This window comes from Lycorma delicatula, chromosome 7, assembly GCF_047948215.1.
Source record: "Lycorma delicatula isolate Av1 chromosome 7, ASM4794821v1, whole genome shotgun sequence".
Taxonomy (NCBI): domain Eukaryota; kingdom Metazoa; phylum Arthropoda; class Insecta; order Hemiptera; family Fulgoridae; genus Lycorma; species Lycorma delicatula.
The window spans coordinates 25,036,306-25,051,666 of NC_134461.1; the positions used below are offsets into that span (position 1 = coordinate 25,036,306).

At 31.9% G+C, this 15,361-nt stretch overlaps 1 protein-coding gene across 4 annotated transcripts in view; it reads right to left on the reverse strand.

Annotated features, from left to right (window-relative positions):
- The window catches only part of LOC142327916 (protein eva-1 homolog C-like), a 475,977-nt gene that overhangs the window by 440,000 nt on the left and 20,616 nt on the right, over positions 1–15,361 (reverse strand). The window lies entirely within an intron of this gene.

Genomic DNA, 15,361 nt, shown 5'->3' on the forward strand with positions numbered 1-15,361 from the left:
TATTAAGTTTTTTTTCATTAATATATTTCATTATATGTAATTTTGAAAAAGTTAAATATTAACATTTTATTTAAAACAAAAAAATGTTTTCAAAAGGATTTAAAAAAAAATTATATTATATTTTATCTTTATAACATTTATTAAACATTTTAGCAGCAGAAAGATTATATAAATCTTATTATGAAAGTATACACATTTTGTTTTATTATGTTTCATAATCACATTAATACGTTTTAATTTTTCTTTCTATACTAAATTATTCGACGCAATTTTTTTCTTCCAAAATATTATATTTGATAATAAAGTACCTCTTAGGTCCCAGATAATCACTGATTTTCGAAAGCTTTCGAAAATGATATTCAAATTTCTTTAGTATTGTTAAGAAAAGTAAATCATGTGTGTAAAGATAAAGCCTCTCTCTTTTTTCTGTTTAGCTTCCTGAATCACTGTTAAGGTATTACTTCAGAAAATAATATGGATGATTGTAAATGAAATGTAGTCTTGTACAGTCTCACGTTGACCATTCCTGATATTTTTGGTTAATTGAAACCCAATTAATTGAAATCCAACAACCAAAGAATACCGGTATCCACGATCTATTATTCAAATCCGTATAATTGTCTTTACTAGGATTTGAACCTTACAACCTTTGTCTTCAGAGGTATTACTTCAGAGAATGATATGTATGAATGTAAATGAAGTGAAGTCTTGTACAGTCTAAGGTCAACCATTCCTGAGATGTATGGTCAATTGAAAACCTAACCAACAAAAAGCACCGGTATCCACGATCTAGTATTCAAATCTGTTTAAAAGTAACTGCCATTACTAGGATTTGAACCTTAGAACCTTTCACTTCGAAATCAGTTGATTTGCGATGACGAGTTTAACCACTAGACCAACCAGGTGGATTAAAGATAAAGCCTACAGATCTTTGTTGTACTGTACTCATTGAGAATAAATTTTCAGGAAAATGTGATGTAAATTTTTTCAGATATTTTTAAAAATAATGCTTCCTTTTAAGATGAATAAAAAAGTAATATCAAGTCAAAATTAATTTAAAATAATAATTTATTAGAAAAAATTCTCAGAGGTAAATGTTGAAATAAAAATGTAAAGTGAGTTTTTAATATACAAATGAGTGGTTGTAATCAAAAATCGATTTTGCATTAAAAATCTTAAAAATAAACAATTTTTATTGATACTATTTAAAATTGTATTTAAATAATAGGGAACGGTAAATTTTAATTCGTATTTGAAGAAAATAAATGAATTTAATTATTGAAAAAATTAAAAAAACCCTTAATAATAATCAATAAATTTAAATTCAGATAATGATTTAATATATAATTTATATTCTCATATTGTAATACGGCACCGTTCATTGAGTAATGCATTTATAAAAAGCCGGGTATTTCAGCATTAAGAATGGAGATTTAATAAAAGAAGGGTTACATGAATTTTTCTTATTCAAAACCATTCAACAAAATGAAACGTATTGTTAAAAAGGATTTGAAATGTAATAAAGCACAAGGAAATAAATGTAGACAGATTCATAAGTAAGATTAAAATAAATGTAATACTGTAAGAGATAAAATACGTTAAAAATGATTTGAAAAAGATTTCTATGTGAAAACTCGCACAAATGTAATACCTGTTACAGTGCACAAAGATAAATTTACACCTATACATATGTCTCAGTTTTACGTGATAAGCACCTCATCCTAGGATGACATTTTTGTAAAGACACCAGATATTTTTGTAGGTAAAGCTGTGTTTAACCGTAATTCATTTTCAAAGTGAATTCCATTCAATGGGGGCTCGCGGCAATACGGAACTGCTTTATTAAAATGAGTTCATTTTTCTTTAATTCTTTCTTTATACTTGTACAATATATAATCCTTAAGCTTAATTTCAGTAGCCATCCCCAGTTTATGAAAACGGGGGTCAAAAATCTTCGTATGGAACTGTGTGCTTCACAGTTCCAGCGACATGGCGTTTGGCTGTTGTGCGCATGCGCACATAGGAAGTCACAGGCGAGGCTGTGAATGAGAGAGCACTGTCGCTTCCGCAGTGCCGACCCTGGTGGGTTGGTGAAAGGAAGTGTTTTTTTTACTTCCCGTGTTTATGGAACATTCCTTGTTCGTTCCCTTTTCTAGTTTAGTCGGTGGAAGGAATATGAAAGCGATTCAGTTGTTTTTTCAGTAGTGATCAGAAGATGGCGGAAAGCAAGGGCTCTTTGATTGCCAAATCTCTCCAAAAACATGCTGGAAGGGCGAAAGAGAAGGTAATTAGTAAAAACTAATTTTGTATTTTTTTCTATGTACATAGAAATTTAAATTAAGCACATTTAGACTATACTGTTTTTAAGCGGACATTTTATTAAGTTATTATCTAATAATGCTAAAAAATATTATCTGTTTTGACATTTTATTATTTATTCGGTTAAACTGAATACGGTTTTTAAGCATAATGTGCTTAAAAACCGTGTACCATATTCTTGAATGTGATAACTGTAGAATTAAATTATTATCCTGCTTTCACTATTCTATTAGATTCATTATTTTTTTCAGTTCTTTTATTTTACAGTAAATTTTAACCATGGCCTTGAAAAGGCCTAGGAAAACGTTTCTGGAGCATCACCCCCACCAATTTTAGTTACGAGTCGCCACTGATTTCACTCATTTTGAAAAATAATGGTTCAAATATTGGAATAGTTAAACTTTTGTTAATAAACAGGTGAGGAATACGTAGACTAGCAAGGTGGTCAAGATGTATATAAAATAGTTTTTTGTTTTTGTCTTTTACTTCTGCAAGGTTTTGCAAAACGAGAAGAATTTTCAATTGGAAATTCACTGCAGAAGAATTTGCATTTTTCAAAAGGAGAAGAAATGAATATCATCTTATTTCCCTTCGTCCACGGATATGCCTATTCCAATCCACATGGCTATTTTTATAAAACTAATCCTGACTTTTTTCAAGGACTGCCTATATGACTTATTCTTTCCGCTTTGCATTTCTTGGCTTACAGAAGGATCGTTGTTAATTACGTTCGTCCAATATGTCCTTTGTAACTTCCATTACAGCTTTCATTCTATCATTTAAAGCACAGAGATAATTATTATCTTCCCTTCAGAATATATTCTATCTAGTAAACTCTTTAACAGCTCGACGAAACTCATATCCGCTACTTTTTATTTGTTTTTTTTTTTTTTTTGGCACCTATTGTCCAGGCATAAGTACCTCGGTGAAAGGAGAAGACCAGTCACGTTTTAACCGGAATAATTATAAATTAAAAATAGATTTTAATTTTTCAGTTTTAGAAACTTTTCTTTTCGAATATGATGCATAGTTTTATATACTGACTAAAACATGCAAAAATCTATGTCTTTCCCATAAGCCAAGGTACATTCTTGATACCTCTAAGTAATCAGTTAACGTACAACATTATTCCACTAGAAATAGTCTTTCATCGTACCGGTTTCTTCTCTCTGAAATCCAAAACATTTTTTTATGTGTTGATATCCAAAGATCACAATCGTTGACATATACTCTCTTTTTCTGTTTAACCTCCGGAACCACCGTAATGAATTACTTCAGAGGATGAATGAGGATGATATGTGTGAATGTAAATGAAGTGTAGTTTTGTACAGTCTCAGCTCGACCATTCTTGACATGTTTGGTTAATTGAAACCCAACCATCAAAGAACATCGGCATCCATGATCTAGTATTCGAATCCGTATTAAATACTACCTTTATTAGGATTTGAACCTTAAAAATCTCGACTTCAAAATTAGTTGATTTGCGATGACGAGTTGACCACTAGACCAAGCCGGTGGGTTACAATCGTTAACAATTTTGAACATCCGAATGTCGTTTTTAATTTTTTTTTTTTTTGCATACTTTCATATTTTTATCAACTGGATGTTAGTCGGTTTAATGAACAACAGGCCACAATAAGTTTTGTAGAATAATATACAATGCTTTAAAAAGTAACTACATACTTATACAAACACGATTATACTTTTCGTGCGCTGCGAATAATGTTTTCTGTAAAGGTTGGTAATACTACGTTGTGTGCCGTTTCGCAAGGCAGTCAACTGGGGACTTATAGATTAGATAGCGCAACTCAACAGGTTGATATAGTGGTGAACGCGTCTTTGAAAATCTGCTGATTTCGAAATCGAGAGTTCCAACGTTCAAATCCTCTTATACAGATTTGAATACTAGATCGTGTATACAGGTGTTCTTTGGTGGTTGGGTTTTAACTAACCACACATCTCAGAAATGGTCGACCTGAGACTGTATAAGACTATTCATTTACACTCATTCATATCACCCTCATTCATTCTCTGAAGTAATACCTGATGGTGATTCCCGGAGGCTAAACAAGAAAAAAAAGGCTAGATAGCGTGCCTAGTTCTTTGTTGTTCACTGTGTGTTCGTCGCCTTTGAAGGATTGAAACCTTGTTTTTCTGTGTGAGCTCAGAATAGTGTTAACAACATATATTTCTAACTGAATACGCTCGTGAGCACACACAGCAACGAAAAACCAGTTTTTTGTTAGATTTCTAGGTACACCGGTTTCTAATCGACATAGTGTAAGTGTATTAATCGAGAAATTTAGGGAGACCGGATCAATATAGGACTTGGGAAATGGTAGACCATCAGTATTCGATGAAGAAAAGCTGTAAGGATATATCACCTGCACTGAAACGTAATCCCAAAACGTCCATGCAAATATCGGTCCGACAGAAAAACATCAGTGTCGAAATCACACGCATTGCAATTCGTAAGAAACTCAGTCTTCTCACATACAGAGTGAATACGATTCAAAAGTTATCGGCCATAAACTTTAGAATGCGATTTCATTATTTTTAATGGTTTCTACAGTTAAAGCAAACAATTCTGACGTAATTTAGACCACGATTTCCATATCGATCAGACGCAGTTCTATTTATCAAGGTATGTGCATACACAGAACTCACGTTAATGGATTACCAATAATCCAAATGCCGTAGTTGAAATTCCTCTATATGATCAGAAGATTTGGGTGTAAACGCGATATCCAGGGGAAAAACAGTCAATCCAATATTTTTCCCAGAACAAATAAATTCAGCTCAATGTTGTGAAATCATTCCCCAGTCCGTGGGAGAGGTAACCAAGGACGAAATTAGCCTCATAATGCTTGAATTCAACAAGACCACATATCTACTCAGTACATAAAGTTACTGCAAGAAGTTTCGGAGACAGAATCATTCATAACGCCTTACGGCCACCTTGTAATCTTTACTTAAGCCTACCGGATTTTTTCCTTCTAGGGTTACACAAATGGTTTTTATTTTCTAGGAACCCCCCTACAGTCTCTAGGAAATTCAAACTGGTATTCGTGATTTCGCCGAGAAAATTCCATATGAACAACTTGTGAGAATCTTCGAGAACAATAAAAAAATCTTGCAGATATGTCTTGGTGTTCACGAGTACCATTTTGGACTACTCTGAGGAAGTCGATGGTAGGTATTTAACTAGTGCGGTAAAGTGTATAAGGTACTTTTCGAAGGCGCTGTATTTTATAAAATGGTACTCACAAGTTTACTTAAACACATATAATAAGACACGGATTTTCCCGATCATTAAATAATAAAAGAGGAATCAAGGTTAAAAGACTTTTCCGAATAACTGATATGCCCAAGTGGCTTTTCAATTAATAATAGTAATAATAATAAAAATTTGACCCGTGAGAATCATTTTCCAGCTGTCAAAACATGAAGTCGTATTAAAAGTAGAAGAAAACACTGGATTACATTTTTTTTATCTGTAAATCATATCATTTTGTTTTCAAAATGTATTTAAGTGCCTTAATAGAAAAAACTTCAGTCCTCAAAATATTTTCTTTAATTGAAGATGAAAAACAAAAAAAATTAGAGTCAAACTTTCTGAATCTAATTTGAAATTATGTTTTCCTAATTACATATGACTTGAAATTTGGCATTATTGTCGTGGAAATCTAGCTATACATTTATATATGTATGGCTTTTTGTTTAATCCTCGGAACTAAGCAGAAAAATCTTTCTTTTTCTGTTAAGTCTCCGGAACCACCGTAAAGTATTACTTCAAAGGATGATACTGAAGTGTAGTTTTGTACAGTTTCAGGTCGAACATTTCTGAGATCTGTGGTTAATTGAAACCCAAGAACCAAGGAACACCGGTATCCACGATTTAGTATTCAAATCCATATAAAAGTAACTGCCTTTACTAGAATTTGAACCTTATATATAAGGTTCTAGTATGGCTAGATTTATATGTATTAATCCACCAGGTTGGTCTAGCGGTGAACGCGTCTACTCAAATTGAGAGTTCTAGCGTTTAAGTCCTAGTAAAGGCTGTAGGATTTGAATACTAGATAGTGGATACCGGTGGTTTTTGATGGTTGGGTTTCAATTAACCACACAATCTCAGGAATGGTCGAATTGAGACTGTACAAGACTACACTTCAATTACACTCATACATATCATCCTCATTCATCCTCTGAAGTAATACCTGAACGGTAATTCCCGGAGGCTAAACACGAAAAAGAAAGATATACATACATTGTTAACATGGAAATCTTTAAACGGTTTATTGAGTTTTATATTTATAACAACAAATGTAAAAATTATATAAAAATCATTGCGGTGATTATGCTTTCAATCGGTATCTTTTTGTATTCAGAGAAAATATCTATAACTAAATTAACTTATATAAATACAATAAGATACTATGAATCTATCATGATTTTTAATCCCAAATGAATTTTTTTTCCAGGAAAAACCTTGCCTCGTTATCATTCTGATATCAGTTTTGTAAACAGTCTTTCCGTTAATAGATTTCATTTTATATATTTCATATAGTACATAAAAACTAACGTTATTCAGCAATTACATAAATTTTAATAGATATAGTATTATGACAGCATGTAGTTATAATAATTATTATTACGTAAAACTATAGTTACAGAATTTAAACGTTGAGGTTAGTTTTATATAATACTGAATAACTGAGTTAAGAACAACGGATACAGTAGATATTACGATGAAACATGTTATATATATTCACATACTTGTACGTAAACGTTATACACACATACAGATACACACAAAATAAACTAAAGGGTGTGTACACAATGGGTACAAGGAAGGTTTATTCTCAAGTTAACGTTTGGAACGGAGTGCGACTGAAGTTAAACTAACCCCATTTCACCTACTTAACTCAAATACAAACACAGAAACACACACATACACACCACTGTATTACACTGTTTGGCAAAGTCACAAATACGGACTAGTATGTACATGTTAGTATACAGACAACGTTTCACGTACAATCAGAGGGAACTCATCCATTCCAGCGACCATGAAATCTCCAACCGACACACTACCATGACAAAAGCGAAATTCGTATTACAATTCCTCCTTCCACCGCACTACCCTTCTTCACATAAAATCCCAAAGATTACTCGTACAGAAGTATAAATACTGAAACTGGTAGAAAAAGAGGATATACGCGCGCGCGCGTGTGTATGTCTAATGTAAATGTAAGGGAAAAATAAGGGAGACTACCGAAATACTATATTATAAAATGAGTACACTCCAAGTCTATAACAGAAAGAGATATAAGGAAAACGGTGGTATTTTAATTTTGAAAAAGGTATTTATTATATCATTAATACGGCGGTGAGAAGTGAACCAACCATCCGATATGACGGTGGTGGCATTTTACTCTTCTCTTTTACTGTTAATATAATATACAATAAGAAGGATAAAGAAAATTAAACAGGCTTACCAATAAAACCTCTTCTCCAACATTGGGCCAAGGCCCAAACTAACACTGGCAAATAGCCATCAACTCCCCCTCCCCCCCCCACACACACGTGCGCGCGCGCACTCACACTATATATATATATATATATATATATATATATATATATATGCACGCGGAAAGAGAGAGAGAGAGAGAGAGAAATATCAGTTCTATATAAAAAGTATGTTAGTCATATGTTTTCTACAAATTAATATAATAATTAACAACTAATTCAAAATTACCTAAAAAAACAAATTAATTAGATTTATTGAGAATATGGGTTAAAAATATTTTAGGAAAAGGTTTTTTTTATTTTACCAGTGCTCTTTATATCTAACCAATCAATATTACTCATTTAAAAAAAGTCAACCCACAAACAAAAGGCTTAATCTAAATAGGTGAATTTTGGGTGTTACATTAATTTTATAACGTAAGTACTACTACGGAAAGATTCTATGAAACTCCGCTATAAAGATGGAAAAAAGAGGGAAATTGTTTAATGAAAAATTTTTAACCCAGGAACCGAAAGTGTTCCAATCATGTAAATACTTATTTAAAATTTTCTTTGAAAATAAAATGCCCGTGTTTTACAATATTTTTTTAAAATTTAGTTTTGAGAAGGGCAAAGGAGCGATTGAAAATTTTGTATGAAAATTCTACTTCTCAACAATATGGAATGAATATTGATTATATTCTAGAGGCCACCGGAGTCCAGTGTTGACTCCGGTCCACTACACTGGACCAATTTGTCCAACGTTTTTTCGTTCAAATTCAATACGAAATATGCTACGTTACCTCTCAATTTATTTTTCCGTGAATTCGAGTATTAGATTATTACTTACAGGTGATTTCCCGTTTTTTAACGAGTTCAATATGTGTAAACGTCTAGGGTGCGATAAATACGCATAGGAAAAAAATTCTATAAGTTATTTACGGTGCCATCTATTGACGAATTCAAAAACTATAAATTCATACGAAAGAAATTATTTATATAGTTATTCTCAATCATAAAAGGAAAACCGCTAATGTAATTTATAAAGAAGTGTTCAAATAGATTTTTTGTTACCCACCGGGTTGGTATAATCGTGAACGCGTCTTTGGAAATCAGATAATTTCGAAGTCGAGAATTCCAACCTTCAAATCTTAGTAAAGGCAATTATTTTTATACGAATTTGAATAATAAATCGTAGATTCCGGTGTTCTTTGTTAGTTGGGATTCGATTAATCACACATCTCAGAAATGGTCGACGTGAGATTGTACAACATTACACTTCACTTACACTCATATATATCACCCTTATTCATTTTCTGAAGTAATACCTGACGGGGATTCCCGGAGGTTAAACAGAAAAAAATAAATTTTGTTGTGTTTTTTACTTGATATCGTCCACGAACACGACACAAATATCTTGGGTCAACAATATCTGTAGCGTTCGAAAATTTCCCAAGATAAATACAGTCACTAGAAATAACTTTACAAGATGAAAATCATCGAAATATTAAATAGATCAATTTGCCACTAAGAGGCACACGAAAAAACAATCTCAAAATGATGGTAGAATTTTAAAAAAATTCTAATGATTCTATTAAAAACTTGTTTATCCTAAATCTACGCTAGCAAAGCTGCGGACAAGAGATAGTATATATATATATATATACTTTCATTCATTATATATATATACTTTCATTTTATATATATATATATATATATATATATATATATATATATATATATATATATATATACTATGTTACCGTATAACCGAAATTAGAGAATGATCATATTCTCCGGTGAATGTGGACACACCAAATACGTCGGTGAAAACCGAAATATTTGCTTATATTATGGGTCTTTGCTGTTTTTCTCTCACAATGGTTTTGTTTACGTTACGTATTACGGATTAGTAATTGTCTTATAATAATTATAATTATATGTTATTTAGAGGTATTTGCAGAGAAGTTATAAATATAATCTAACCAAACTTAACCCTCGCTCGCTAGTCAAGGTTAGCGACGAAGCGAGCGTAGGTTAAATCTGGTTAGATTATATTTATAATTATACGCATATAATTATAACATGAGAAATTACTAATACGTAACGTAAAAAAGACATTGTGAGGATAAACAGAAAAGACTCTATATTATTATACATTCGGACCTTATCGAATTTATAAATTTGTTTAAAAGTACCGTGAATTTGATTAATCCCCTTTAATTTTTGAGAATTATCGAATAATTTGCCGCTATGTTTTAATACCTCGTTTGGGTTTAAATTATTCTAAGTATTATTCTATTCGTCGGTTCATTGAAATAATTAAAGTATTTGTTTTGATTATATTCCAAATTATATTTATTATAACATTCAAACTAGAAATGTATAGTATTAGAAATTAATTATAGATGACTGTAAATGCATGTTGAGTCTCTGATAGCTGGTACTAGACTGACCATTCTAATGGGAGCCGGCGTAAAGTAGAGCTTTGATTTTAGCGTGGAGGGAGCCGAGTGCAGCCGCCCTTTTAAAATTTAAAAGGACTTTTAAATTTTAAAAGTCCTTTAAATAAAATTTAAAGTTCTTCATTATAATAAAATTGAAAATTACTTTTTTTAATAAAATTTAAAGAACATGAAATGAAACCTGAGTTTTAACAAGAATAACATATATAATTGTTATATGTAACATTAACTAGACAAGGTTAGCGAGCGAAGCGACCGTAGGTTATGCTTGGCTTAAATTTAAACTTCCATTCTTTTACGAAAGTTTCTTGTAATTTATTTAACCTTAGAGATTGGTATCGGATGATTTTTTTTTAATCTTTGGTTGTCGTTTCGACTCCCACTAGGTCTTATTTGTGTTTGACGACATATACTGGGGAAAGTCTGAATAGCAAATATATCTTTCACCGAAGTATTTGGTGTGTGTCGACATTCACCGGAGAATGTCGATATTTGCCAAATATCGCTCATTCAAGATAACATATAAATTAAAAACGAAACGTTTTTCTTTTTTTTAAATTCAAAATACCCAGTAAAAAAAAAATTATAAAAGTTTAACAAAAAGTTAAAATAATTACAAAAAAATTGTCATAGCAGTTCAGAAAAACGTAAATAATAAGAAAAAAAGTTTCTAGTTTCGAAAATTTAATTTTCACGTTAAAATGATAGTTTAATAAAAATAAAATAAATTTTAGGTCTTGTGCGTTACTTTAAAATAAATAGGTCATGTCGTATTTACATTGAAATTTGGCAAAGATAATGCTAAACTAAACAGTAATGTATTTCCCTAAGGTTTAATTCTCATTCCAGATAGTACATTAAAAGATTAACCTTTTTAACTTTACTTACTTAACTACTTTTTTTTTTTTAAATTTAATTTAAATAATAAAATATACTCGTTAAAAGATTTATGATTTGTTAATAAATTTTTAATATCAGTCTGGAAGATTCAGACATAATAAAAAGATGTATAATACAAACGGTATAAAAAAAAACATCTTCTTAAATCAAATGGAAAAAAATTTCAGTGGAAATAAGATAATTAAAATCATTTCGTTTGGTAAAGGGTAAGGGTTAAATATATATCTAAAAAAATCTGCTGTGGACATCACATGACTTCTTTGTACGCCTATTAAATTAAAAATACACATTTTTTAAAATGAAAAGTACATAAAATTGTATTTAATTAATAACTTCTGATATTTTTTCATATTTTATTTTTTATTGTTATTATTGAATTTCTATTTATTGTTGAATTTTTTTCCAATCGGAGGTTAATAATTATTAACAAATTAATATATTTAAATTAAAAAAAAGTTAAAAAAAAGAAGACGAAATCTTCCCTTAAGTGATGATGTGCCTTCCCTTAAGATCCAAATATTCCAATAACTAAAATTTTATTTTGCTTTAACTCTGGAACCATTGAAAATAAGTACCACTTATGATGTATCGTTGAAAAGCTCTCAATGAGACCTTCTTACTGCAGGGGTTAATAAGAGGTCTTATTACAAACATATACGTACGTACGTACAGAAGTCACACCGAAACTAGACAAAATGAATTCAGGGATCGTCAAAATGGATATTTCCGTTGAAATCTGAAAAACCGAATTTTTCTCGATTAGAAAACTGTTATGATTACATATGTTATTCTCCAATATTGGAGGCGATTTAATGAAATTCACCGCATTCAGCACGCATTGATGGTGAAATTTGTTTAACAATATTTTTATAAAAAACTAGCTCTACCCGCCACGCTTCGCTGTGGCACATTGTGGTTGCATGGATGAGAAATGAGAAACAAAACAACCATACGTTTCATAGAAGTTTAATTTTGCAATACTTGTGGATATACAATATTTTTTGTTTTTCCACTGTCTGCGTAGATATAAAGGCTATGTGGTTTGCCGACACGGAAACACGCAACATACAGTTGCCCATGTGAGAATCAATCCGCATCTAAATCTAAACCACACAATTCTAAAGATTGACCTTTAGCTTTATTGATTGTGATTGCCAATGCCAATCGAATTGGGAATTGCAATCTTTTAAATTAAAATGGTGTATCGGTCGGGATTATGGGTATTCGAAAAATGAGGACATCTTCACCTTTAAAAGGTTCCGTTAAAATCGTTTCTTCCATTACGATATTCATCAATTTATTAACTGCAAGTCGCGTGCCGTTGCAGAGATTTAGCCGATTAATATTCCGCAACAGGATAATTGTCATTTTTTTATCGAACCGTTGCTAGAATCAATCTAATGAGGAATGTTTTCCCAGTCCTGGCGCATCCAAGAAGCAGGTCCCCCCAACTCCGTCATTTATCATTTGCATTATGCGATAATAAATGCCTTTCTGTTCACGCGTTAATTTGGGAATGTTTGATTGGACATATGACTGAAGATCACCGATGTTGTAACTCTGTTCACGGCGTAAATCCACATCAAATGAAGTAATCGCAGCTCGGGTGGGTGCTGGCATTCCCAATTGACAAAGAACTTTATTTGCAATAGCTAAGCACTTGTCTTCAATATTTATCAATGCTTCGTTGTAAATGCCTTCTGTAAATTCCACGGTCATATTGGTAATTTTTAGGCGTACTCTATGCAATATATCCTCAGCCATATGCGATCGATATCTTTCCCATAACTGAGTGGGAGGTGAAGGGAAGCAAGCGGTCAATATAATTGCGAATTATGCGCGAATTTGGTTTGGATGTACAGTGTTGCACGCGTCATTAATACATATATCTCACTGTTGGTCGTTTTCTAATAAATTCAGAGCTTGGTGAAAAGCGCAGCTCAATCACGATACGATCACACAAAAGTACCTCGATTAAAGTGAATATTTAATTCAGATTGTATAATAATCTGAATCAGATGCAAGTGGATACGTTTTTTTTTTTTTGTTAATTATCAATGTAATTGGGAACAGGTATTGTTTTACATGTGACTGCGGTTGTCGTTAGCTAGTATGGCGAGTGTTCCCCTCGCTTCTGGCAGATGGCGGCGCGGTCACTGGTACACAACTGACCGTTAAAAAAACTGTTTTCTCGCAGTCGTGGGTATGTAACTGATACGAAAAATAGATAAAAACAATCTTTGATGCGGGTTATAAATCTTGCTAAAATTTGAGCTCAATCGGTGCAGAACATTTTGGGTTTTTTGAAGCGTTACAAACGAACTTAACATTTTTATATATAAGATTTGTGGGCTGCGAAAAAAAGGCTTTAAGTCGTGCGAAAAAACACATCATTTTAAATGCTTACAAAAGCAGAGTAATGCTTACAAATTACAGAATAATCAAACGGCGTTGATTTCAGATGTTAATGAACTGCTAACGTAAGTAGAACTTGTGCTGCTTCAGTGTACAATGTGATTCTGGAGTATGAATCTACTAATAAATTACGATCTCCAAAGAAAACTAAACCCCGCAGGTCAATTCAGAAAAAGGTGAGATTTTGATAAAAACGCGATTCGTAAAAAAATTCCTCGAATTTGAATTATTTAGAAATAGTTTAGCGGTGTATTATGTTCTTTCGAAGAGAATACGGTTATTGTCTTCGACAACACTTCTTATCATTAAACGAAATGAATTCCAGCCGTGTTATAGAAAAACAATTATATCAAAATGTGGCTTAGTTCAAAAGGAATAATTTTTGAAGAGGTTTAAGTTAATGTTCAATCATTGCAAGGGGTTTTGCGTATTTAAAGTAATTATAGTCCGTATAAAATTGGTTTGACACACAACGCCATATTGGTAAGTCGTGTTTTTATTCGGCTCCTAACGAATATGTTTGCCGCCCTCCGTGGCGCAAGTGGTAACGTCTTGGACATTAATCCGGTGTTTGCGCGTTGGAATCCCGGTCAGGCATGGCATTTTCATACGCTATAAATCATTCATATCATCACCAACTGCGGTTGTCCCTCTAGGTGGCTTTTCTTTTTGTTTTGGTGTTTTTTTTTAAAAATAAAATACAGATGTTTTAGCTGTTAAATATAATTCAAAGAAATTTGTTACTTAATCAGTTGTGATTTTGTTTACATTGGCAACGGCCATACGGGCTGTTTGTGATTGGTCGTTGTGTTTGACAGCGGCCATCTTGCATTGATCTGATTGGTTTTCCTTTGTTTACATTTCCATCTGATTTATTAGCCTCTTATTTATTAAAAAACTGTACAAATTAAAAATAGATATATAGATTTATTAAAAATAGATGAAACCAATCTTTGATGCGGGTTATATATCGTGCTAAAATTTGAGCTCAATCGGTGCAGAACATTTTGAATTTTTGAAGCCGCACACAAACGAACTTAACATTTTTATATATATACATAGAACAAAGGGCAAACCATCTTACCATTTCATTTGTATATACATATTCTGTATATTCTAACTGGCTCTTTCAATTTATAAAATGCTGATAATTTGAATAATTTGTTTTTATAAATGCGGTGAATTTCATTAATTTCGGAGAATAATACATAATTTCTACATTTAACGTTAATTATAAGTTAGCGAGAGAAGCGAGCGTAGGTTATATTTATTTTTAATTTAAACTTACTTTTTTCTTACGCAAGGTTTTCGTAATCTATTTACCTTTGAGATTGGTATTCGATGATGTTTTTTTTAATTTCTCGTTTTAGGTTTCGACTCAATCTGTGTTTTTCGACATTTATAGGTGAAGGTTCGAATAAGCAAATATTTTGGCTTTAAACCGACGTTATTAGGATGTATCGACATTCACCACAGAATATTGACATTCCCTAATTTCGGTCTTTCACGGTAACATTTATATTATAAGTGTACTTTTAATAGATTGTTCTACCTTTGTATCGCCAAGTCAGGATGTTAATTAGAATCCAACGAAAAAAAGGTAGCCGGATATAGTTTGGAGTAGCTGTTACCGTTAAAATATAAGCAGCTTCTCGAACCATAAACCGCCTCAAGGGAAGACTAGTGTTTAACCACCTACGCTACTCCGATATACTCGTTAAAATAATAAGGTCAGTTCAAATTTTAGCGTG